This window comes from Geotrypetes seraphini, chromosome 9, assembly GCF_902459505.1.
Source record: "Geotrypetes seraphini chromosome 9, aGeoSer1.1, whole genome shotgun sequence".
Classification (NCBI taxonomy): Eukaryota; Metazoa; Chordata; class Amphibia; order Gymnophiona; family Dermophiidae; genus Geotrypetes; species Geotrypetes seraphini.
The window spans coordinates 43,812,311-43,838,523 of NC_047092.1; the positions used below are offsets into that span (position 1 = coordinate 43,812,311).

The window sequence follows — 26,213 nt, forward strand, 5'->3', positions numbered from 1 at the left end:
TTTTTCGATGTGTTCACAGATGCTGTCTTTAATCAGTGCCTCCATCATCTTTCCCGGGACTGAGGTTAGGCTCACCGGCCTGTAGTTTCCCGGGTCCCCCCTTGCGCCCTTCTTGAAGATGGGCGTGACATTTGCTATTTTCCAATCCTCCGGGATCTCTCCGGTTTTTAAGGATAGGTTGCATATCTGTCGAAGTGGCTCCGCTATTACGTCTTTTAGTTCCTTGAGTGAATGCCATCCGGACCCGGCGATTTGTCGCTCTTTAGTCTGTCAATCTGCTTGAGTACATCCTCTTGGCTTACCTCTAAATCGACCAGCTTATCGTCTTGGTCTCCTATTTCGATCTCCTCGGGTTCTGGAATGGTGGTTATATTCTCCATCGTGAAGACTGACGTGAAGAACTCATTTAACCTGTCAGCTATCTCTTTCTCTTCTTTTACAACTCCCTTTCTGTCTCCATCGTCCAATGGTCCCACTTCTTCTCTCGCCGGTTGCTTCCCCTTGACGTATCTGAAGAACGACTTGAAGTTTGTTGCTTCCTTTGCCAGTCTCTCTTCGTATTCTCTTTTTGCTTTTCTAACCACTCGGTGACACTCTTTCTGGTGTTCTTTGTGCCCTTTTTGGTTCTCCTCTGTTTGGTCTTTTTTCCATTTTCTGAACGATGCTTTCTTGTCGCTTATCGCCTTCTTCACTGCACTTGTTATCCACACTGGGTTTTTTGTTCTATTTTTTTTTTGCACCCTTTTCTGAACTTGGGGATGCATATGCTTTGTGCTTCGTGCACAGTCTCCTTGAATAAGGTCCAGGCTTTTTCTACGGATTCCGTCTTCCCTATGTTGCCTTTGAGCTTCTTTCCCACCATTTTTTTCATGGCATCATAATTTCCTTTTTTGAAGTTGAGTGCCGTCGTTGTGGTTCTTTTCCCCTTTGATGATCCAATTTCAAGCCTGCACTGGATCATGTTGTGATCGCTGTTACCTAGTGGGGGTAATACCGCCACCTCCTTTGCTGTCCCCCCTAGTCCGTTGAAGATTAGGTCAAGAGTGGCATCGCCCCTTGTTGGTTCCGTGACCAGCTGCTCCATGAAACAGTCCCTCGTGACTTCTATGAATTTTGTCTCTCTTGCGCAGTTTGAGTGCCCAATACTCCAGTCTATCCCAGGATGGTTGAAGTCCCCCATCACCACCACATTTCCGCTTCTGCATACCTGCTTCAGTTCAGCCTCCATCTCCTGGTCGATTTCTTCCGGTTGTCCAGGTGGGCGGTAGTACAGACCCAGTTTAATGTCTGCTCCTGCTCCTCCCTGTAGCTTAACCCATAGTGATTCCAGGCCATCCGCCCGTACTGTTGTTTCCGTCCTGGCTGATGGTATGGAGTCTTTTATGTACAGCGCTATTCCTCCACCCTTTTTATGTGTCCTGTCTCTCCTGTATAGCTTGTACCCTGGTATGGCCACATCCCATTGATTGTCCTCAGTCCACCACGTTTCTGTGACTCCAATTATGTCTAGGTCCTTATTGCTGGCTGTGATTTCCAGTTCTCCCATTTTGGCCCTCAGGCTCCTAGCATTTGTGTATAGGCAGTTTAAGACCCAGTTTTTTGTCCTCTCTCTTTGTTTCCCTTGTGCTTTGGTATTCCTGTAGTTTCCCTCATGGTTTGCCAGCCCCTGAGCTTCCTCCTCCTCCTGTTGTGTGTGTGTGACGTCCTCTGCCTGTTTCCCCTGCGCCTCCTGCTCTCCTAATTCCCACTCAGTCCTGGGCTCTTTTTCACAATGACTTTGCCCCTCTGTTTCCTGTTGTTCTGTGTTGGTGCCGCTTACCTGGTCCATTTGTGCCCTCGATCCCTGCAATGCGTCTTTAGGTCCTTTTTCAACCCATACACCCTCAGTCCCGAGTCCTCTTTTACACTGTCCCAGTTCAGTACCTTTGTCAGGTACTGATGTCCGATGTGTCGAGGTCAGGTCGACTATCGGCTTTCCCCTTCTTCTCAGTTTAAAGCCAAGTCTATGACGTTCTGGACGTTGCGTGCCAGCATCCTCGTCCCAGCTGTGCTAAGGTGCAGTCCATCTTTTCTGTAGAGCTTGTTCTTCCCCAAGAAGGTAGTCCAGTTCCTAACAAAGTGGAAGCCCTCCTCCTCGCACCATCTCCTCAGCCAGAAGTTAATTGATTGTAGTTCGCTCTGTCTCTTTGTGTCCGCTCTCGGTACTGGCAGGATCTCTGAGAAGGCTATCTTCCTTGTCCTTAGTCTCAGTTTCCTCCCCAGGGTCCTGAACTGGTCCGTTAGTGTAGTCCTGTTGAAGTTTCTCCTGCTGATGTCGTTGGTTCCGATGTGGATCACTACTGCTGTCTCCTCCGTCTCGGCTCCCTCCAGGATCCTCTCGATATTGTTGATGATGTCTTTTGTTCTTGCCCCCGGGAGACATGGTATGGACAATAGAAAATAAATGATTTAAAGTCCCTGCTTCGAGATGACAGTGCCAACATCTATTAGACTTAGACCTATCCAATTTTTGTAACCGAACAGGGGTTCATATAATGCTCTATGTAATTCAATTATGAGGGGGAAAGGGGTAATTTTATGATTACATATTGTACAAGGTATTGATTATATAATAGGAAGGGGTGGGAAGGGTGGGAGATAAGAATATATCATTTGTACTATTGATGATTATTAAGTGATATGCTTATTGTTAATCTGTGTTAACATATTGACACACTTATTCTAAGTTTGAAAATGAATAAAGATTTTACAAAAAAAAAAAAAAAAGTTTAGTTTTAGTTGAATTAAGCTTCGTCCGGACAGAAAGGGCTTAGCACACCTGAGAACAGACTTGTCTAACCTATGGCCCACTAATCCCCTCTTTTACTAAGGTGTGCTAACCGATTAGCTCACGCTAATCAAATTAGTGCACGCTAAATGCTAACACATCCATAGACTAACATGCACGCATTAGCGTTTAGCATGCGCTAAATCGATTAGTGCGCGCTAATTGGTTAGCACACCTTAGTAAAAGAGGGCCTAAGTGTTGTTGTTTTTTCTGTCCCTTGGAAGTTTGGCAATTTTTGTGCTGCTTATAGCAGAATTCCTGCTTCCCAACCACGACGAAGCTCTCTGGAGTTCACAGAGAGCTGTGTTGTGCTGGGGAACAGGAATCCCATAGTTTCTTCTACAGGTAAAGCCAGATGAGGAGAAAGAAACAGGGTGAAGACGGAGAGGAGTACATGGGGAAGAAGGAGAGAGACTTGGAGAAGGTTGGGGGAACGTAAGAGAGAGAGCAATAGAGACTAGACTGGAGGGTAATGTAATGTAATTTATTTCTTATATACCGCTACATCCGTTAGGTTCTAAGCGGTTTACAGAAAATATACATTAAGATTAGAAATAAGAAAGGTACTTGAAAAATTCCCTTACTGTCCCGAAGGCTCACAATCTAACTAAAGTACCTGGAGGGTAATAGAGAAGTGAAAAGTAGAGTTAGAGGAAAAATAAAATTAAAATAAACATTTTAACAAGACAGCATTGATCTAAATACTTTGGAAGGTAGAAGAGAGGAGAGAAAGGAATAGAAGCAGAAGGGGGAGCCGTTGAACAGTAGAATTCTGGAGAAATTTAAATGATAGAAATAGAACAAAACAAAGACAAAAGGCAAAACAATAGATAAGATTAAAGATAAATCATGAGAGAAAGAGAGACTGCGTGAAGGCTGAGGAAGGGACAACACGATCATGTCATACTCTGTGGAAAAATTTGATGGTGCGCGTTTTGACCCTGTGAATGTTACAAAATATACTACTACTGCGTATTATTTCTGTAACACTACAAGACATATACACTGCTGTAACATAGAAGAGGCAGTCCCTGCTCAAAAAAGTTTACACTAGTCATGACAGACAAACTGGACAAGAAGGTGCTCAGGTGTGTATGTATCAAATATGGCCGCCAGTAGAAAAAAGGTTGGATAAACCTGCCTTAGAAAAAGGGTTCCTATATTTCTTTCTAACCAAACTCTTATGACTTCAGCATTAACACCATATTTCTTATTTGTTTCAAAGGAGAAAACAATAAAGAGAGTGTTTTTTTTTTTAACCAGCTTAGGACAATATTTGCAAAGCATTTTTCCCATAGACACAGAATGGGAGAAAATCCAAGGACAGTAAATCAGGACTTTAATTAGCACATGCTGAGCAAAGCAGACATTTCGGTGTTCTCCATGCACTGGTAAGCTGGTCCAATTCATCTAAAAAAAACACATGTGGAAGAAAAGATTTACAGTGGCAGTAATAAGATGTCATTTTACAATTTGTAAACTTTTCATAGCCTTCACCGCAAAAACAAATCTAGAAAAGAAGGAGCTTTAATATTCAGACTATTAAATGTCAAGTCCACATCCCTTGAACACAAATAATTTTAAATGTTATTAAAAGAGCAAATGAAAGGTTTGTTTAATGAAGGGCTTTTTTGCTAAAATGTGCGGTGATGCGGGATTTTACTGCACGCTAAACCCAGACAATGGAGCACTTTTGGAGAATTTTTAAAAAAATGTATTTTATTGCGGGGTGAGCTAATATTCCCCCTCCTTTACAAAGCCACGCTAGCGCTTTTAGTGCCGGCTGCCGCGGTGACAGCTCTGATGCTCATAGAATTCCTATGATCTTGCTATTGATCTTGGAACACATTAAAAAATGATAATGTTTGCACTCCTAATCCAGTCAATATAAACAGCCGCTCAAAACAGTATCAGTGGCTGCTTATATTGACTGGATTAAGAACGCAAACTTTATCATTTTTAACTTGTTCCAAGATCAGTAGCAATACAGCTATTTATAAAGGGCTCCTTTTACTAAAGGTGCGCTAGCGTTTTCAGCGCACGCTACATTGCCGCACGCGTTAACCCCGTGCTAAGTGCCGAAAACTAACGCCAGCTCAATGGAGGCGTTTAGCATCTAGCACGCGTGGTATTGCAGCGCGCGCTAAAACCGCTAGCGCAGATTAGTAAAATGAGCCCTTAATGTTATTAGTACACGATTCAGACGCTTGAAGCAGGCCATTATGGCCGAAACACGTACGTGTCAAGTCTTAAATCGATATAATAAAGTAATTGAGCACCTCTGATCGCCTTTGCTGTTTTTCTTGCCTTAAAATGCTATGCACCTAAGTACTTTCAGGCATATTTAAGTTAGAGAAAGAGACTGGGACTTGTATCCTGCCTTTTTGGAGTGTTATACCCATACTCAAAATGGTTTACATACAGGTACTGTCGGTCCTAGTAGTCTCACAATCTATCTAATTTATTTTAAAAATTTCTATTCTGCTTATCTAGACAGATTTCAGTTTTTACATACATAATGTACCTGGGGCAGTCGAACATTGAGGCCCAAATTCTACAACCAGCATCTAATGTTAGGCACCTATTTTGGAAGTGCCCATCTAGATAAACGCCCATCTAAATTGAATAACAAGCTCAATTAAGCTTTTTAATCAGCAATAATTGAAACTATCAAGAAAGAGCGATTCTGTAACAAGGTGCCTCTAAAAATTTAGGCGATCTTGAAAAAAAATACGCGATATGCATGTTAGGCGTGGGCGTGGCTTTGTGTTAGGCGCCTGGTTACAGAATCGCTGCTCTTAAGGGTGCTTAAGCGCTCGCATGGCCGCCCAACTGTTAGTTGTGCCTAGAGCTGGCCTATTTTATTGGGGGCCTCCAAAATAGGCGCCGCTCAGTGTGATTCACTAAATAGCACCCAATTTTACTTGAATCGCGCTGAACAGTGCCTAACTTTTGGACACTTCTTATAGAATTTGCCCCTAAGTGATTTGCCCAGAGTCACAAGGAACAGCATGGGATTTGAACCCATAACCTCAGGGTGTTGAAGCTATAGGTCTAACCACTATGCCACTTACTGTATGTGGAAAGAGGAGCTCACATATCCAGGTCTTCATGCCTCTTGGGTCCTGTAAGTGGAATGTTACCAGGATGTTCCGGACTTCAGCCCCATAATATTCATAGTTTGGCTTCAAGAACCTCTGTCCTACACTTTCCTTTGCTATTGGTATCCACATGTAGCAAGACATCTAACTTCCTGCAGCTTTGTCTAAATTCTTATCTAGGTAAGAGAAGCTACCAAGCGATCCTCATATCCATCAGCAACCACTCTCTACTTGCCTAATGATTTAATCACCAACCACAATGGCATTTTGCACTAAGTATACACACATTTACAGCATGTATTTAAAAATATTCTGCATATACAGTACCTATACGGATAACAATAAAAACATACATACTATAGCACACACTTGGCTTTTAGTCGTGTGATAGCCACAAGGTCAGAAACATGGACGCTTCATTGCAAGATTATGACACTGAAGAACAATGTTCAGTAGTGCGCTTTCTTTGGACAGATGGAGTGAAACCTGTGGAAATTCACCATCAGATACTGACTCAGTATGGACATGGAATCATGAATCGACAAAAGGTTTAAAGCAGGGAGAACAGGTGTAACTGACGACGGTTGTTCTGGTAATCCATCAACACGCGCACACAGGAGCACATTGACAGGGCGGATGTTTTGATTAGAGAAGAGCAACAGATAACTGTGTCTCAATTGACTGCAAATTTGGATATCGGCTATGCATGTGCATTTGCCATAATTGAATGCTGACTTGGGAAACAGGAAAGTCTGTGCACAATGTGTTCCCAAACAGCAGCGTGTGGAGGTTGTGACCCAGTTCCTGAGACGATATGAAGGGATGAGACATGGGTGTCATCACCTAGCTTAAGTGCCAAAGCTGTTTAAAAATGATTTAAAACCCCACAAAACTGGCACCTAGATCTCGTTTACGGGGGTGCCTTAGAATGCCTAAGGTCAAAGCAGGTGTGGATAACAACCAAAAATAACCTTAGACGCAATTCATGTCAAACACAGGTGCCAGAAAACCCAGACCTTCATTTCCAGCATCTATGTTTGATGAAGCTGCAATTCTACAAATGGTGCCATTGCATGATTGACATATGATTGGCAGCCATTTAAGGCTATTCCCTTCATTATCTTGAATGTTTCAATCATGTCCCCTCTCAGTCGCCTCTTTTCAAGAGAGAAAGGGCCCAGTTTCTCTAATCTCTCACTGTACTGCAATCCTCCAACCCCTTAACCATTTTAGTCCCTCTTCTCTGGACCCTTTCGCGTAGTACCGTGTCCTTCTTCTTGTACGGCGACCAGTATTGGATGCAGTATTCCAGGTGAGGGCATACTGTAGGAAGATTTATGGTACTCTAAGCAGTTGCATGAACAAATCACGTCTGTTAGTTTTGTCTAGGGAAAACCATAAACTCTTATCCAGGTCCAAATATCATGGTCTATTTATACGACACAAAACCCAGGCTAATGAGAAATATCTTTAATATGAAAATAGAAAAATATAATTCACAAGCCAGCTGCAATATTTAAAAATATCTGATTACTACAAATGAAACTCAGTACATAATTATCACAATCTAATTGTTAGACAATTAAGTAATTCTACTTGTTACACACACACTAAACAATTCCTTATAATAATAATCCCTGATTAGCAAATGATTATATTATCACCAATGGAGCTTTACCACCCTTGTCCTATCACAATTGGATCCTTATCTAATTCCCAAGCTAATAAGACAGTAATTTCCGTATGCTCACCCTTAATCAGCCTCTCCGGCACAATTAGGTGAAATGGAATCTTTTCTTGTCAGCTGTGGTAGACGGAAGAAGTCCTTTGTTAAAGGTACGTGTTGGTCAGTCTTGGGTAAGGCAATACATCATCAGCAAACAAGTTCCTATCCGTGCTGAATTCAGAGCTGTTTAAAAAGTCTGAATTTCTCTATCTTAAGCAGAGAGTCACACGAGGTAACTTACAGGTCTAATTATTAAAAAGAAAGGTTACGTGCAAAACACCTGTGTGAAGAAGTGAGCTACCCCGCACCTCAACACAGACTAACTAATTAATTAGCACCTTCTTTCTTGGATCTCATCAGATGACCTCCTCGGACCAATCCAGAAACAGAACTTGGATGAATAGCCTTTCTGTGGAAAGTATCATATAGGCTGGTAGACCCAGGGCCGTTAGACAGATAAGAACAGGATAATTTCTCCAAGACTCACACCGTCCCATTATGAAGGCACAGATAGATGTCCTTGCATAGTAACATTCTGGTACATACCCATAATGCATCAGGCAGAAACAGCAAAGCTGTGTACTTCTTTCTTCTTGCAATTCATGCTGGAAAAATCTCTTGTTCAGCAGAAAGATTTCTTGAGACAATGGTTCAGGCTTTGATGACATCATAGAGGCCTAACCTGCAGGTGTGAATACGGAAACACCCCTACAATACCATGGCCCAGTACAGTGGCATGATAACCTTCTCCAATCTATTTGTGATCCCCAGCAGTCTGTCAAAGCATTTACCATGCCAATCCGCGCTTAAAACCTCTAGTGCCTCTTGATAAAAGGGGCCACAAGTGTTATTCCTGTCAAAGTACCAGTGTCTGCTTGCCTTGGTTCCTGCTGCCCATCTTTGTCTCTCTCTTCTTATCCCACAATAGAAAAGAGAAACAACTTACAATTATTTTGTATGATTTGGACATTTCCCCAGCAGGCATACTGGTAGAATTGTTTACCTTGGTGAAACTCAATTTCCATAAAACGTCATGGCTTGCAGTCAATCTATATTTCATACTGTTACAGTATTAGACTCTCTCTGTAAATGAGAAAGACAGCCGCTCTTGAGTCCCTGAACAGAAGTATTAGCTGTAATGATATTCTTCAAAATTTCAACCTGTTTCTCTACTCTGTTGCTCTCTCTTTTCATCAAATTACAAAGTTTTCTTTGGCTAATGTTTCAGGATAACCTGAAAGTAATTCTGAATACAGATGTTTCAGTTAATTCCGAGGTCGTGGGTTTTTTTTTTTTTTTTGGGGGGTGGAATACAGAGATGTCAGACCATGGGAGGGGGGAAGAGAGAGGGAGGATATGTGTTCAGAGATGGAAGGGAAGGGGGGAGCAAGAGGGAGGAGATGATGCATAGGGATGAATAGAAGGGGATAGAGAGAGAGGAGATAGTGTACAGAGATGGAGGGGAAGGGGAGAAAAAGGGAGGTGATCAAGCAAGATCTATACATCAAAGCACTAGGACATTAGCAAAGAGGGCTTCAGCAGTTTTGGGATAAAATGTTTATGGAGGAGTTAACCACACAACTTAAGTTAGACTCTAACCCTTTCTAAATTTATTTGAGTTCTATCCAGAGCAAGGGTTATCAGCACTTTGAGAGGATTAAATTAGATTTTTTGTTTGTTTGCTTTAGGATTACGGAATCACATCATACTGATATGGAACCAATACATAGATTTTTTTTTATTATTCCTCACACATCCTTGTAGCAGCAATTGATGAAGTAGCTAGATTCCAGTGTTGATTCTATTCCCACATTTAAGTTGTGTTTATTTTTCATTCATTTTCTTTTTATTCTTGTTGTGGCAGCTTGGCTTTCTCTCATTTTTCCTTTTTAGCTATTTTTATTTATTTGCAATTGTTTCATGTATCGACTATTGCACAAAGCATCGCTAGGTGGTTTACAATAGCATTTATTGACAGGTTCTGTTGAGGGACAAAGGCGCTTCTTTCTCTTTTTGTTCTGCATCTGATCTACCTGTGTAATGCAAAAGGGGAATTATGCATCTCATGTTGATAAGTGATATATGTGATACATAGAGCTACAGAATATATTAAAGAATCCAAGCTTAGAGACTTATGAATGGATAATTGGGATATGAATGGACAATTAGGATAAAAAAGTATTTTAATGCATATTAATCTGATTGCTAGTGTGATGCTGACTGAAGTTTTGAAAATCCTTTGTAGTCTTTTTCTCTTTTTATACCTCTTCTTTTTAAAAAATTTAATACTCGATATCTGTTGTATCTGGCTTTTTGTTTTGACCCCCACAGAAAAGATTAAGGGTCTGATGAATAACTGGTTATTTTCTTTCTCCTAGGCAGGCTTCTCTAACAAAGAACAAAGCCAGGGCTGGTCTTTGGGGGGGGTGGCAATCAATCTCCCTGGGCTCCCATGCCACACGTAGGTGCTATTCTCACTATGGCGGGCTCCGTCTCTGGCAGTGTTCAAGGCCCAGTTAAAAGCACCTCTTTGAGAGTGCTTTCAACTCCTAACTCCTTTCACTTTGGGTTCTGTATCCCCCAACCCTATATGTCATATCTGTCTGTCCAAGTTAGATTGTAAGCTCTTCTGAGCGGGGACTGTCTATAAATGTAAAAATGTATAGTGCTGTACATTTCAGCGTTATATAAGTGACACGTAGTAGTAGTAGGGAAGTAGGACCTGTGCCAGGCAGACTATCATCTGTGCCCCAAAATTGATCAGGATAAACAAAGATTAAGTATACCAATGTTTAATTATGAAGAAGTGGAAGCTGTGCAGAGTGTCAGATTCAAATCTGAACACCTTGTTGGACAGATTGGATGGACCATGCAGGTCTTTATCGGTCAACATTTACTATGTAACTATGTTTCTAGTTTCTGCCCTGGGCCCTGTATATCCAACACTGACCCTGAACAAAGGTCTCCTGGATACTTCTTCCTCTATCTATTCTCCCCAGCAAATACCAAGGGCCTGATATTTCACCAAATACTTTTCCCAAAGTATGTTCCCCTTTCAAAAATATCTCAAATTCAATGAAAGTAAAAGAAAGTATGCATCTCTTACTTCTGTATCTTCCAAGTTTTCTTTTGATTGTGAAGCCTTCTCTAATCGTTCTTTAATGCAGTGGTTCCCAACCCAGTCCTGGAGGACCAGCAGCCAGTCAGATTTTCAGGGTAGCCCTAATGAATATGCATGAGAGAGATTTTCATATAATGGAAGTGACAGGTATGCAAATCTCTCTCATGCATATTCATTAGGGATATCTTGAAAACCTGACTAGCTGGGGGTCCCCCAGGACAGTTTTGGGAGCCACTGCCCTAATGAATATGCATGGAACAGATTTGCATGCCTTATCACCTCCATTATATGCAAATATCTCTCATGCATATTCAATTAGGGCTATCCTGAAAACCCGACTGGCTGGTGGGCCTCCAGGACAGGGTTAGGAACCACTGCTTCAATGGATATCACATGATATTATCAACAAGCAGGAGCAAACATTCTCATCCACAGCCGTGTACACTATAGTTTAGAGCAAATTTAATAATTGTAAAACTGCTACCTCTAATGCAGTCTTAGAAAGAAAAAATACACGTATCATGGTGAAAAGCACCGACTACAAAACAGGGCCAGACTGAGGCAGCCAAGTCTTTGTAGTGCAGACCAAGTCAACCTAAGTTAAGTTGACCTGAAATCTAATTGAGCATGAGTAAAATAAATTAACCTGTGCATATGCGTTCAGAGCAAAGTAGAACAAAATTTCAGATAGCATTGTTTTAAAGATGCCAAGAGTGGGGTGGGAAAGAGATTTGCTCTTTCCTGCTTCCACTGAACTTGGGATTCTTTGAAACTCTAAGGGAGAGAGGCCAGTTTGGTGGGAAGGTGAGTCATAGTAGCATAATAACACAACTTGTGGTAAGACAACCTATCTTAACAGTAGCAGATATTTGATGAATTTCTCCCTTAATCATCCAATTGCTGACTCTGACTCTGGAGTACCCCCAGAATAGTACACTGCCAAATCCACACATGACAATAGTGCCCCAACAATTGCGCAAATGGATAAGTGTGTGCATGACAATGGCGCCCCGTCAATTGCCAGAACTGGATATCTGGAAGGGCCTGATTTGCTCAGACTCCTCAGGCCTCCTCCCAAGGGAAGGGGCCTGAGGACTCCCAAGGGATGGGGACTCCCAAAGGATGGGGCCTGAGGAGCCTGAGCAAATCAGGCCCTTCCAGATATTCAATTATGTAAAGGGTTCCCATAATCATATGTAAACCTTACCCTAACACTAGATAGGAAGTGAATCTTGTAAGTGTAGTGGGGGGTCCCCCACCACCTCAAAAAGACAAAATAGTATCCACCGTTGGGGTGCATTTGACGGGTGACCTCCAATTCAGTGCACACATTTGTCATGTACACAATTTTCGGAGTGCTATTATCGTGCGCGGATTTGATGGGTCACCCCCAAAATAGCTAGTTTTACTTCAAGTGCTAACCAGTCATTTTCAGAAGCACTAACCAATCAAATATTGAAAAGGGCCGGTTAGCCCCAAGCAGGCAATTTCACTTGCCAGGTGCTATTTCTGGCCAGTTAAATCACTTTTAATATATCAATCCTAGTGTATACAAATGAAAAGTGATTTAGCCCAGTTTTTAGCATGAATTGAAAATTTGGCAGCTATTAGAATGGGAAAAGATTATCAGGTGTTTTGTATGTCTCTAAGAAAAAGCTAGCTTTCAAAATTGAAAGGGTTTAAATTGTCAATCCTACATGCCTTGCCTTCATTATTCATAAAACTACATTTTCATATTAAAAAAAAAGCCAATTACCAGGAGCAAAGGTATACAAAATTTTTTTTAAAAACCCACTTCAACCACATTTACCTTAAGCTTGGATTGTCCAATTCGGAAATGTACCTTACTCCTATAGTTACAATCGACACATGCATGTTACAGAACATTAATTGCACAGACTGTACTTATTTCCAAAAACTTTAAAATAGATGGTTTTCACATCATATTTTCATTTATCTGGCTAAGAATTTATAAGACCTTACAAAAAAAAAAATTCAAGGTTTTTCCATAGCAGTTTAATATTTTTCTTGATTGATCGCTTAATCAAATTCTAAGCGATGAACATATTAAAATATAGTCAAATAGAGACAAAACATTACAAACTTTAAATAATAACATTGGGTAGATAACTAATACATTATACATTATACTCATTACATAAGGTAAGATAAGGGTTTGAAATACAATTAATAAAGAAAAGCAAAACAAAGGAAAAATACAATAGGGAAATAAATAACCACAGAGCATAATACAATAAAATAAAATCGCTGGTTTAAGAACTGTTTAATTAAATATTAAAAGCATCTTTAAAAAGAAATGTTTTTAAATTACTTTTAAATTTTCCCAGGTCCTGCTCATTCCGTAAATAAATGGGGAGAGCGTTCCAAGTTTGAGGAGCAGTTACAGAAAAAATAAACTGACGTCTAGTATTAATAACCTTAAGTGATGGAATGGTCAATAAATTTTGCTCATTAGACCTCAAGGTTCTGCTTGGATGATATGGTATTAAATGTTTAAATATGAATGCAGGAGTCTTGTAGAGAAGAGACTTAAAAACAAGTAAACAGAGTTTATATGTTATCCGATGGATAACTGGGAGCCAGTGTGCATCTATCAAAAGGGGTGTAACATGGTCATATTTTCTAGACTTAGTGATGAGTTTAATGGATACATTCTGGATAATTTGAAGACGTTTAATTTCGTTTAGTGGTATCCCCTTAAAAAGAGCATTACAGTAATCCAATTTAGAAATCACTAAAGAGTGAATGAGAATGTTTATTGATTTAGGGCATAGAAATTTTGCAATAGATCGTATCCTATGTAATCTGTAGAATGTAGATTTAACTATAGTACTAATATGATCATGAAAGTTCAATTTTGCATCAAAAGTTACCCCTAAGATTTTTATATTATTAACTATTTGTAAAGGTATGTTTTTTATTGTAATGGGAGAAATAAGAGTAGAATTGTCTTTCCATGGGAAGAGCATCACGCAATAACCATTATCTCTTCCTCTCTCTAAGAGATCTCACGTGCCAATCCCACAATTGTTAAGAATGTCTGAAAAAGCCAAATTTGAAAAAAAAAGTCAAAAACAAATCTATTTCTTTTCTGTCTGTGCACATTCCTAATAGGTAAGTAGATTACCGTACTCAACTCCAAAATGCTGAAGATCAAAAAAGTGTAGAAAGGTGCTGAAATAACGGGACCCCCTTTACTAAAAGGGATTAAGCCCTAACACCCACTTAGCGTGGAAAATACAGACTACTGCAAAATGCATTAACGTGTTTTATGGTATTTTACCTGTGGTAAGTCCTGCATTAGCTATTTTTCAAAATATTTTGGGAGAGGGTGTTGGGCAAGGAAGCATTAAAGGAGATGAGACTTGTATACTGCTTTTTCAGCATGTGGTTACAATCAAAGTGGTTTACCTATTTTTAGACAAGTACTTATTTTGTATCTGGGGGCAATGAAGTTTTATGTGACTTGCCAGAGTCACAAGGAGCTGCAGTGGGAATTGAACTCACAACCTCAAGGTGCCGAGGAAGCTGCTCTAACCACTAGGGGCAAGATTCACTAAGCCCACCGATCAAGTCCCGACCACTTAGCGACCACACAAGATCACACATTTTCCTCCGACCCGATTTACTAACCTCTTGTCTCGATCATTCTCCGATCCGCACATGCAAATGAGGGGGGGAACGGCATTCCATTGTAGGCAGGCAGCTATTCACTACAAAAAAATGAGGGACACCGATTGGGCTGACCGATCAAAAATAAGCAACGGCTGACGACCAGTCGCTCAGGGTCCTTTCCGACTGCCCTGCTCTCTGCCCCGACTCTCCTGCCCTTCCCCGCAGTGCAAGCCCATGGTTTTAACCCGCAGGTTTAAACCACGGGCTCGAAAGTAAAGTTAAAAGAAAAAAAAAATTGCTTTTTTAAACATGCGCAGACCATTAACAGCAGGGGTGTCAAACTCAATCACATAAGGGGCCGAAATCTAAAACAAAGGCTAAGTCGCAGGCCAAATTTTTTGTTAAGATACTTAGGGGTCCTTTTATTAAGGTACGCTAACCAATTTAGTGTGCACTAAATGTGCAACTTAATAAAAAGGACCCCTTAGTCTTAGTAGAAGTATAGGGTTACAACCTCTCCAACCCCACACTGGCTCTGTGATGAGCCAAAATGAAAAATTAAAGACAGAAGCCTAAAATAGCTAAAATAGAGGGAGGGTGCGGACGACCAAGAGCGGTGACGGCGATCGTGAATGCCAAAGCCACAAAAAGGTGGTATACAAGTCCCCATTCCACTTCCCTTTTGATTGTAGCCACAGAAAAGCAGTATATTATATGCAGTTAAGGAGCTGGGAGGAGCAGGGTGCAGGCCACTCATTCCTCATATCCAGTATTTCTTTCCCTCCCTCTGTGCATCCATTTTCCCCCCTCTCATCCTCAGTCCCCTCACTGGATCTCGCTCTTCCCTCCCCAAGTTCAACATCCCTCTCCCTCCTTGCTCACCCTTCCATACCCCCATACATCACCTCTCTGCCTCCTTGCATCTCACACCACCACTGATTTTAGTGATCTCCCTCTTACCCGATTTGACACTCCTGTGCCAGATCCACAAGAAGCTATTGTGTCATTGTTGACATCAGCGTGTTTGTGCTGCTGCTGGTTCCGTATAACCCAGGGTGCAGGCAGCAAGGAGGATGAGATGGACCCAAATGTCGATGGCAGCTGGGAGGACCAGAAAGAGTGCAGGCCTCTGGGAGGGTCAGCCGGGAGAGTGCAGGCAGCCAGCCAGGCGAGTGCAGGCGGACCTGAATGTTGAATGTGAAGAGCGGCACGAGCACAGCGTTGCACAGCTTAGCAAAACATGGCGGACTCCTGGCAGGCCAGCTTTATTGGAAATTTTAATTTGTATGGCAGGCCAAATTCTAGTACACCGCGGGCCAGAGTTTGACACGTCTGATCTACAGGCAAAGAAGATGGTCTGCACATGCTTCAAGAGAGATCCGTGTGGTCGGAGGAGGGAGAGGCGTTCCTCCGATCACACCCATTTAAATACTGACACGTTGTGGATCAGTCGGCCTGCCGCGGATCGGCCACAGATCGGGCACGATCGGCAGGTTAGTGAATCTAGCCCTAGGTCATTTGAATTAGCACACACTAATTATGCAGGAACATTTAGCACCTCTTAAATAGGAGGGCAATAAGCTTTTACAGATACCATGTGCTAATACAAACAGCGCATGACCTGAAATTCAAAAATTGGAAAACACCATATTAAATCTGGGCTTAGAGTACTGGAATGTCCTTTGTTAAAATGTACTAATCCAGATTTTAGCGCACTTGAGTACAAGAGCTAATGCCAATTTTATCACATTGCTGCTGGCACAACAATTCTATACTCCTTTATTGACCTACAGCCTGATGCAATAACATGTGTTATAGTGTTATCACAAGCCAATATGCTTTAGGCATCAAAGACCCCACTGCATTTGTAGGACAATTTTATAATAGTTTATTTCTTTCTGGCTCTTAGTTTATGGAACAATTTACTCCGCTCTATTAAATAATATACATCATATAAGCTATTTAGATCTAGCTTGAAGACCCATTTGTTCCGTAAAGCCTTTAAAGACACTGGAATGCTGGACAGGGGCAGCGGAAGCATTGTTGAGAATGCCAATTGATTGTTGGCTTACTATGTTTGAACTCAGTAAGATTTTTGCTGGAACAATCGTGTCTGTCCTTTCATTTATTGAAGTTATTTTTCCTGTTTACTATTTTTTTTTAACCTTGTATATCACCTCGATTTGGCCTTGGCTAAGATTAATGATTCATCAAGTGTTAGATAAACATAATAGTAATCTAGGAACCTGCATTTACATGCCGTTTGCATGGGCTAACCTAAGATTCCGGTTGACCAATGTGCCTAAGGCCCCGCTTATAGAAGGGGCATTAGGCAACTGGGCCAATCAGGCCCTAGGCCCCTCCACAGTGCATCCCACAATGCACCAGGAATGGGCAGGCCTCCCATTCAGAGGAAGGCGGGCCTGCCGGGCAGATGGAGGGAGGACCCGGCCGGCTGGACATCTACTAAGGTTAGAGGAGTGGTTTGGGAGGTTGGAGGGGGGGTTGTCTGGCCCTCCTGCCATCGATGGCGTGGGTGTTGGGGGGGTTTGTGTCAAGTAGGAGGGATTTGGCACCCTCCTTCCAGTAATCGCGCAGGTGTGTGTGTGTGTGTGTGTTGGGGGGGTGTGGCTGGCAGGAGAGATTAGGCATCTCTCCCTCCGGGGAAAGTTTGGGAGGGTATCGTGGCGGGAGAGATTAAGCATCTCTTCTGCCACAATCATTACTGGTGCAGGGGTTCGGGTTGCCTGGGCTGCTGACAGAATAAGGCTTCTGGGCGGCAAGAAGAAGGTGCAGTGGTGACGGACGGACGGGGGTTTGAATTGACGCTGGAGGGAGGGAAGGAGGGAGCTGGCAGGCAGTGGCAGCGGTCTGGGGGGGTTGAATCGTGCACTGGAGGGAGGGGAGGCAGGAGCGGCAGGGAGGGAGGGAGACAGGCAGGCTTTGGCGTGGCAGGCTGGATTCAGGGGTGGGACAAAGGCAATGATGGGGACATAGGAAGGGGCACTAAGGACACAGGAAGGAGGCACTGGGTGCACTAAGGACATGGGAAGGAGGCACTGAGGGCACTAAGGACATGGGAAGGAGGCACTAAGGACATGGGAGGGAGGCACTAAGGACAAAAGAAGAGGCACTACAGAGTAGAGAGCTGCACAGGAACGGAGACGACGGGAATCCCGCGGGACCCACGTGGATCCCGCGGGTTCCCCCTCTGCGTCACGGGGATCCCATGGGGATGCCCCCTAGGATTGCGGGGATCCTGTGGGGACTCCCCCTAGGGTTGCAGGGATCCTGCGGGGTTCGATGCAACTCGAGCCACGAGGCTTGTCTTCTTTTTCCTACCTGTTGTGCCGCAGCACACAGCCGACCGGAAGTCTTCCATGATGTCAGCGCTGACGTCGGAGGGAGGGTTTAAGCAAAGCCTTCCCTCCCTCTGATGTCAGTGCTGACATTGGGGAAGACTTCCGGTCGGCTATGTGTGCTGGGGCAGTGCAGGCAGGAAATAGAAGACGAGCCTCGCGGCTCGATCTCCATTTTGTTGATAATTTGCTTGCAGATGAGAGCTGGGAGGCGGAACACAAAAGGGGGAGGGAGTGCGTTTTTGGACACAAGGCATGAACTTGGGAAAAAGGATGGAGGAAGGGAGAGAAAGAGATGCTGAGGTGGGGGAGGGAGTACGTTTTTGGATACAAGGCATGAACTTGGGAAAGAGGATGAAAGAAGGGTGGGAAAGATGTTGAGGTGGGGGAGGGAGTGCATTTTTTGGACACAGATGGCATGGACTTGGGAAAAAGGAAGGGAGAGAAAGAAATAGTTGTGTACACGGGAATGGAAGAAAGGAAAATTTTTGGTCATAGGGAGGGAGTGAGGTACAGATGAGAGGGAGAAATATTGTGGTGGAAAGGGAACAGTGGGACAGATTGAAATGATGCAACAGGGGTGGGGATGGGTGGGATTTTGGCGGGGATGGGTGGGGACAGGTGGGATTTCTGTCCCCGTGCAACTCGATACTACGGACACAGGAAGAGGCACTACGGACACAGGAAGGAGGCACTGGGGGCACTAAGGACATAGGAAGGGGCACTATGGACACAGGAAGGAGGCATTGGGGGCACTAAGGACACAAAAGGGGCACTATGGACACAGGAAGGAGGCATTGGGGGCACTAAGGACACAAAAGGGGCACTATGGACACAGGAAGGAGGCATGGGGGCACTAAGGACACAAAAGGGGCACTAAGGACACAGGAAGGAGGCACGGGGCACTAAGGACACAAAAGGGGCACTAAGGACACAGGAAGGAGGCACAGGGCACTAAGGACACAAAAGGGGCACTAAGGACACAGGAAGGAGGCACAGGGCACTAAGGACACAAAAGGGGCACTAAGGACACAGGAAGGAGGCAGGAAGGGGGCACAGGAAGGGGGCACTAAGGACATAGGAAGGAAGTAGGGAGGGAATAGAAAGGGACAATTGTTGGGCCTGAGTGCAGAAAGAAAGAAATGAAAGAAAGGATGCAACCAGACACTCATGAAATCACCAGACAGCAAAGGTAAGAAAAATGATTTTATTTTCAATTTAGTGATCAAAATGTCAGTTTTGAGAATTTATATCTGCTGTCTATATTTTTGTCTATTCTTCTATAGTTACTGAGGCGACATTGCATATTTTAAAATCATATGCCTTGACATCAATGGTAATTAACATTTTTTTTCTGTGTATAGTGTGATTTGTGGGTTTTTTAATTTTATGGTTACCATTATGAATTAAGATATTATGTATACATGGGGGTGGGATTGGGGGCAGGACTGACAATTAATAGATGTCCCATTTTGATGAAAAAAAAATAAATGGTCACGCTAAGTATACCGGTTTTGACTTGGTCTAAGTCAAAATGTATAAGTTCTGTCTTGCAAACCTGTCAAAAGTTTTTGGCTATGGCTGCCAGATGGCTAAGTCTAGGTCGGCCACCTCCCACCCTATCCACTCCTCCAAAAATGCCCCTTTTCACTCTGGGTGTACTGAGGCAGTGAAAAGGCCTAAGCTGGTTTTAGATATATTTAAAACCAGTTTTGATAATCGGTACTTGGACGATCTGTCTTTTTGATTGCCTAAGTACTGACGGGATGCTTTTTTGGACATTTAAAAAAAATTATTATTATGAGCCCCATAGTGTCTCCCCCCACGGTGATTACATTCATACACTAACAGAAAACAAACTGTTTTACCGGCCATAAACATCAAAACAGTAACTAACGAATAACCTGAAGATTCAGTTGTATTTTTATTTCTATATATTTTTTAATTAAGGTTGTAAAAGATGTCTAATATAAGAATAATCTGTGGCTCCCCTGTACGTCAACTCATAATAATTACCTTTTAGTATTCTTAAATAGCAACACACCATTGCATTTGTGTATGTGAATGTGAAAAGCTCAGACCCAACAGCCAACCTCTAGTGATAAACACGGAGCAAGTTGTTAATGAGACCATCACAGCTGATCACCATCTCAAACCACCGCATACAGTAATAGATCTTAAATGCTGAAATAATCAGCCTGTACTTATCTTGAACGGTGGAGAAACTGTGACCTGTCTCACAACTGCTCCGGTCTTGTTGCTATGTGATACCAATTGCTATATCTGTCTCATATTTCCCTCGACCCCCCCCCCCCCCCCCAACTCGAGTTTCACGAATTGGAGCTTCTTCAGGAGGGGACACTACAAGAAACAAAATATTCAAACTGTGATAAGTATAAAAATAAAATGACACCTTATCAGCATACAATAACGCACACAAATAATCCCCTCAATGCTAATTTCTTATCTCTTAATCAGCTCACCCGTTCGCGGGACTCCCTCACCCGAACAAACCAACAGCGCAAATGACAAACAAAAGTCAGGTGCAGGAAGGCTGCTATTAAATCCAAAATTGTACTGACATCAAGACGGGAAAAATTCCCAAAGACGCTACAGTGAAGTTAAAAAATCCCGCCCACATGGGCAGGATCACATTACGCTGCAAACCCTAAACAAAACAGAGCCACAATGAGGGGGAAGCCTAAACGTGCTGACGCCAACTTTAGGCGGAGCCTCAATTGCGCTCCAAATTCAAAAATACAGAAACTTTTGTATGGTCAAGCCAGACTAAATGAATCTGCCTAACACAGGGCATTGAACAGCGAAAAATCACAAGCTCTAAAGTTGAAACCACTCTATTTCGATGTTCAATCCTCCTGGCCCCAGGGAGACGTGGCTCACAGTTTGGGACCACTGGCCTAACCCCGGTAAGCTTCTCTGAAGACCTTGGACTGTTATGAGCTTAAAACATCCAAAAGACCTGAGAAATCGCTGGACCTTGGTGATTCAGAAGTGTCAAATCCTGTTCATCTGGAGGATCCAACAGGAGAGCCATAACACCATCCATTAACTGTCTGACCTGTACAGTAAATGTAGAGCAGATATTGATGATACCCCCTTCATTTACTGTATCTTAAAGTTTGCACTTAATGTGGCAAGTACAAAATACTTAACCACATTCTAGTAAAAGGGCTCCATAGTTCCTTTTTTTTTTTTTTTAGTTCAACATATGTTTCCTAGGATAATATCAACATGAAATAAATAGCCCCTAGCCCAAGGGGCTAATTCCCAATTTCCACCGTTGGACAGTTTAGTAGATAAACTGGTTCATGAATAATAGAAATTAAAAAAGGGTACCAGTTTGATTAGAGACATGCTTAAAATGATTGCTAATGAATGAATGATGGATTGACAAAACTCAGGAGTGAAATCCTCTATTTATATACGGAATATTTACAGCACTGGTAGCAGCAGTAAGGCAGACCTTGCCATGTTCTGTAGACAGATCCCCTGCAGGAGATGAAAGGGCAATTTTCCTTTCATTACATATTCCGATCCTCATATATCTGCTGGAACTAGGTCGCCAATTTATTATGGGTGTGTTCAGCTGAGAATAACAACCTATTTAATATACTATAAGAAGCAATCTGTTTTACATTTTATTCATTTACTTAGCTTATACCCTGTAGGTAAAAATAAGTCAATCATCTTTTGTCGTAGCACACGCCAAAGTCCCACTAATGACAAAGAGGACAAAATGTAAATGTGTCAAGGAAAATTTTGTCTACAGACATATACTATGAACCCCAGCAGAAATAATTTGTACTCCTTAGCATTCGAGAAGAAACCTTTTTGCTTTCCCTTGATATGGGCTAACTGGTATAATGCATTTAGGAGCCCTTTTTCTAAAGCCTAGCATGCACTAATGGAATTATTGCATGCTAAATGCTAAGAAGCCCCTAGGTATAAAATAGTTATTGGGCCTGGGAGGGAGGGAGCCAGTAGATTCTAGGACTCTGGGGAAAGGATTTGAAGTGGAGGTGGGATATAAGGCTGTGGTGGTGGTGTTTTTTTTGCTTCACCCATCTTGTCAGTGCCTGAGCCAATCACCACTAGAGCAGTGTTTTTCAACTGCCAGTCCATGGACCGGTAGACAAAAAATTTCCTGCCGATCCTTGAAGGCTCAGTGTCCCCTGCAAGTGCGTGTCCGTCTTCCTTCCGGCTTTGCTGATCCTCATCTTCAGCGCCAGCTGCACTTGTTTGCCAGGACAGCACACAATGGCTCTTGCATGCTGCACGTGGCTGAACTGGAACTGGGTCAGCAGCATGTAGCGTGGAAGAGCCGCTGCGCACTGTTCCAAACAAGTGCAGCTGCCGCTGAAGATAAGGAGCAGCCAAGCCGGAAGGAAGATGGACACATGCTTGCAGGGGACACTGATCCGGCTTCGGCAGAGGGGTTCATGCCCAGCTCTACGGCCCTGAGCAAGTAAGAGAGAGAAGGGATAACACAGGACAAAGGGAGAAGGGGGGAGGAGCACTTTGGAACATGGGAGAGGCATGAATTTAGGACAAAGGTTGGAAGATAGGGAGGGACATGAACTCGGGACACAGAAGGAAGGGAGGAGGCATGAACTTGGGACAGAAGGGAGTGGATAGAAAGGGAGAATTGATGTGATGAGTTTGTAAATGAGAGGGAAAGATGGTGCACATGGGGAAAGGAAGAAAGAGGAAAATTGTTGGGCATAGAGAGAGAGAGAGGAGTGAGGAAGAGATTCATGGGGAAGAGAAGAATGAGAGGGAGAAATGTTGGATATGGTGGTGGAGAGGGAACAGAGGGACAGATTGAAGGGGATGCAAGGGGGAGGAATGATGGACATAGTGATGGAGGGATAGGTGTGGCATAGTGCTGTAGAGGGGTGATATAAGGAGAAATGTTGGGCATGTGGCAAGTGGGCAATAGTGAAAAATGCTACACATTATCAGTGAGATGAGAGAGGGAAAATGTTGGCTATGGCAGTAGAGGAAGTGGGAGAGATGCACAATGGATCTCTTTCCCCACTCCCTGTACAAGAGATGGAGACGGGGACCAAGTTCACAGTGACGGGACGGGGATCGAGCTGCAGGGATGGGGCAGAGACAGGAGTTTTTATTTCAGTCTTAGTAGTTTGCCGGTTCACAAAATAATTCAATAAAAAGGTTGAACAACAATGGTATAGAGAACTTCCAATGCCCCAACAATTTGATCAGTACTTTCTATAAACCCTATTTATTTATTTTAAAAATTTATATCCTGCTTATCGACTAAATAGGTAATATATACATAAAAGTAACAAGCATTACCTATCAATTAATAGATTATCAAATAAAAACTCTCAAGGAGAACCATCTTCTTATCTTCAACTCCATATAGGAGTTTTTCAGGCCCATGAAAAATCACATACCTACCAGGACCCATACAGTTTCTAGAGAAACAGGATCCTTATATGGATTAAACTTCCTAAGGTCCAAGTCAGCATTGCCAAATTTTTGTTCAATATAGAATTTGTGAAAAAATAAAGTGTTTGACAGATTTATTGAGGAAATGGAAAATGGCTCTAGATTTACCAAACTACTCATATTGATTTACGAGAGAAAAGTAATATACAAATAACCCAATCCTGCACTTAAGGAAGAATTAAGATGGTACATAGTATGACAATATTTCCTTGAAATGCCACCATTATGATTCTTGTGGTAAAGACCATAATTAAAGGTATGATGTGGTGGTTGGAATAGTCATTTATGAGTCATGAGTCTAATTCCTACTGACATACAAACTATCCCTTTGAACTTATGCTAGCCATCTTATTTTCCTGTGGCTTAGTTTACCCATCTGTAATTGGGTAACATTAATAATCAATAAGGATCAGATTCTGTATACGATGATGATATTGGCGGCTACTTGATCATGTATCAATCATGTGACGGCACCGCGAAAGATAAGCGCTGGAAATGTAGACCAGGGTTTTCTAGGCCTACATTTTTGGCACCTATTTTTCTTGTGAATCGTGCCTATGTAGGTGCTTTAAGGCACCTAATGCCACTTCTGACATTAGCCATGCCCATTGTGGCATTAAGTGCCGTAGAGGATGACAGGGGGACAAATTTATCCCCGTCCCCGTGGGAACTCATTTTCTTGTCCCGTCCCTTCGAGTTCTTTTCCTGTCCCTGCCCCATTCCTACAAGCTCTGTCCTCATCTGCACAAGCTCAGACACTTTAAAATCCTAAGTAGCAACATTCTAGAGCTCAGATTGTGATGTCGTAATGCCTCATTCTACCAGTGCTTAAACTCTGTCCTCATCTGCACAAGCCTCAAACACTTTAAAATCCTAAGTAGCAACATTCTAGAGCTCAGATTGTGATGTCATAATGCCTCATTCCACCAGTGCCTAAGCTCTGTCCTCTGCACAAGCCTCAAACACTTTAAAATCCTAAGTAGCAACATTCTAGAGCTCAGATTGTGATGTCATAATGCCTCATTCCACCAGTGCCTAAGCCCCGTCCTCACCTGCACAAGCCTCAAGCACTTTAAAATCACAAATGTTTAAGGCTTGTGCAGTTAGGGTAGAGCCTACAGGAATGGGGCAGGGACAGTGACAATAACTCAAGGGGAAAGGGCAGGGAAATTGAGTTCTGCAGGGACGGAGAAAAATTTGTCCCCATGTCATTCTCTTCCATTAAGCGCCTATATAGGTGCAATTCTAGTGCCTTTTATTTAGGTGCCAGTAGATACTTTAACTTTAATGGGGGGGGGGGTCATTTTAAATGACATTTCTCAATTAACTTAGGCATCGGTACCTAAGTTTAGGCACCATTTATAGAACTTCCTCCTAAAGTTCTTCCTGCTCCAGTTTTCTCTTTATAAATCTTATGCAAATGAGCCACAAACTTAATAGCCAGACTTTTACGGCCAGTTGTGGCTTTATGCATATTTCTGATTCAGTATTACATCACAAAATACAATGGGATCTTAAATCTGTCCTTTTTTTTTTTTTTTTTTTAAGGTGTTTTGTTATATAGTATTTAAAAAGTATGTTGCATTTGGTTTGCTATTTTTAAGGTGTTAGACTAACTAGTCTGCCTAAAACAAGTGAGAAAATATTGTAAGTGAAAGTATGCATTTCTGGCATTCAATACAGAACATTTAGGGCTCCTTTTATTAAGCTGTGGGAAAAGTGGCTTTATCACACCCTTAAAAAGATATTATGCCCTAACCATACCTGGACTAGATTAGGCTGAATCTTGACCTGGGCCATCCAAGCCTCAGCCGAGCATTTGAATGAGGCATGAAGGGTAGAGGGGTGTCTGCATCAAATAAAAAAGGCCCAGTACAGGTGTTTAGTGTGAATTTTAAGATAACTTTATTTTCTGGCTTTATACTGTAGTGCAATTCAAAACATACGAACAAAAAAGCTCTCACTGGTGGCTAAACAGCCTGTTAGCCCACCATTCTTATTCACTTTACAGTTTAAGAAAAAATATGGCAACTTCAAACAGCTTGCCTCTGGAGCAATTCTCAGGGTGTAATTAGCCTTCTCACCCTGATCATGGGATTCCTAACTCTTCCGTTACCCTTAGTTAATCAGAAGCAGTAATTCTTAATTTCTTTGTTATTTTGTTTTGTGAGGCAACACCACATTATCAGAATCAGCTTTTACTTCTGTGACCATGCCTTCAAACATGTCTAATTCCTCAGGCTCCATTTCCATATCCTCTACTAACATTTATTCTGGCATTTCCATCTCAAATTCAGTACCTTCAGAAGAAAGATTTGAGGCTTCAGTTCTGAGGTTTTCTACCTGCTTGTTTTTGGGAAGTGCTGGTCTATGCCTTCTGAATCCGGGATTGCACAGGTCCCCTTCTCCTCAAGGATTCAGGAATGCTGCAAGTTTGTTGCTGCCTCCTTGGCCTAGAGACCACACCATTTTCTCTAGCATGGGGCTGATTGCCTCTCAAAACACCTGTGGTTCTCTGGTACTTTGCTAATGAGCCTGGATAGCTTCCCTGCTCACTAACCCTGCCCCCAGCAGAGCTGATTGCAGGAGCTAATCCCTTTGTGGGTTTTGCTATCACCTGCCCAGTGAATGCTGGTACCTGTAGTTCTTTGCCTTTAGCATTCCCTACACTAGAACTAGGTAAGTATAATCGGATCACTTTTGGGTTGCCTTTCACTGGGGATAAATTCTGCACGGTAGTTTCCCTAACCTGCCTGCTTCTAGGAACAGGTTTAGGGATAGGTTTAGAGCACTGCATGGTTTCTTCCAGCATGACAGGACTCTCCCTGTCACAATAGGTGAGTCATTCTACATAAGCAGGTTATCGCCTCATGGCCACAAGCCATCTGAAGAAAGAATCTATTCTGGATTTTTTTCTGTGTCCCTCCTACTTCACTGTGAGATCTAC

General features: G+C 42.5%; 1 long non-coding RNA gene across 1 annotated transcript; it reads right to left on the bottom strand.

Annotated features, from left to right (window-relative positions):
• Positions 1-4,149: 4,149 nt before the first annotated feature.
• Positions 4,150-25,770, bottom strand: LOC117367166. The gene is made up of 3 exons (XR_004540705.1): positions 25,567-25,770; positions 25,031-25,115; positions 4,150-4,237 (listed from the first exon to the last, which is right to left on the bottom strand). It is a non-coding gene; the product is annotated as an uncharacterized LOC117367166 (long non-coding RNA).
• Positions 25,771-26,213: the final 443 nt, after the last annotated feature.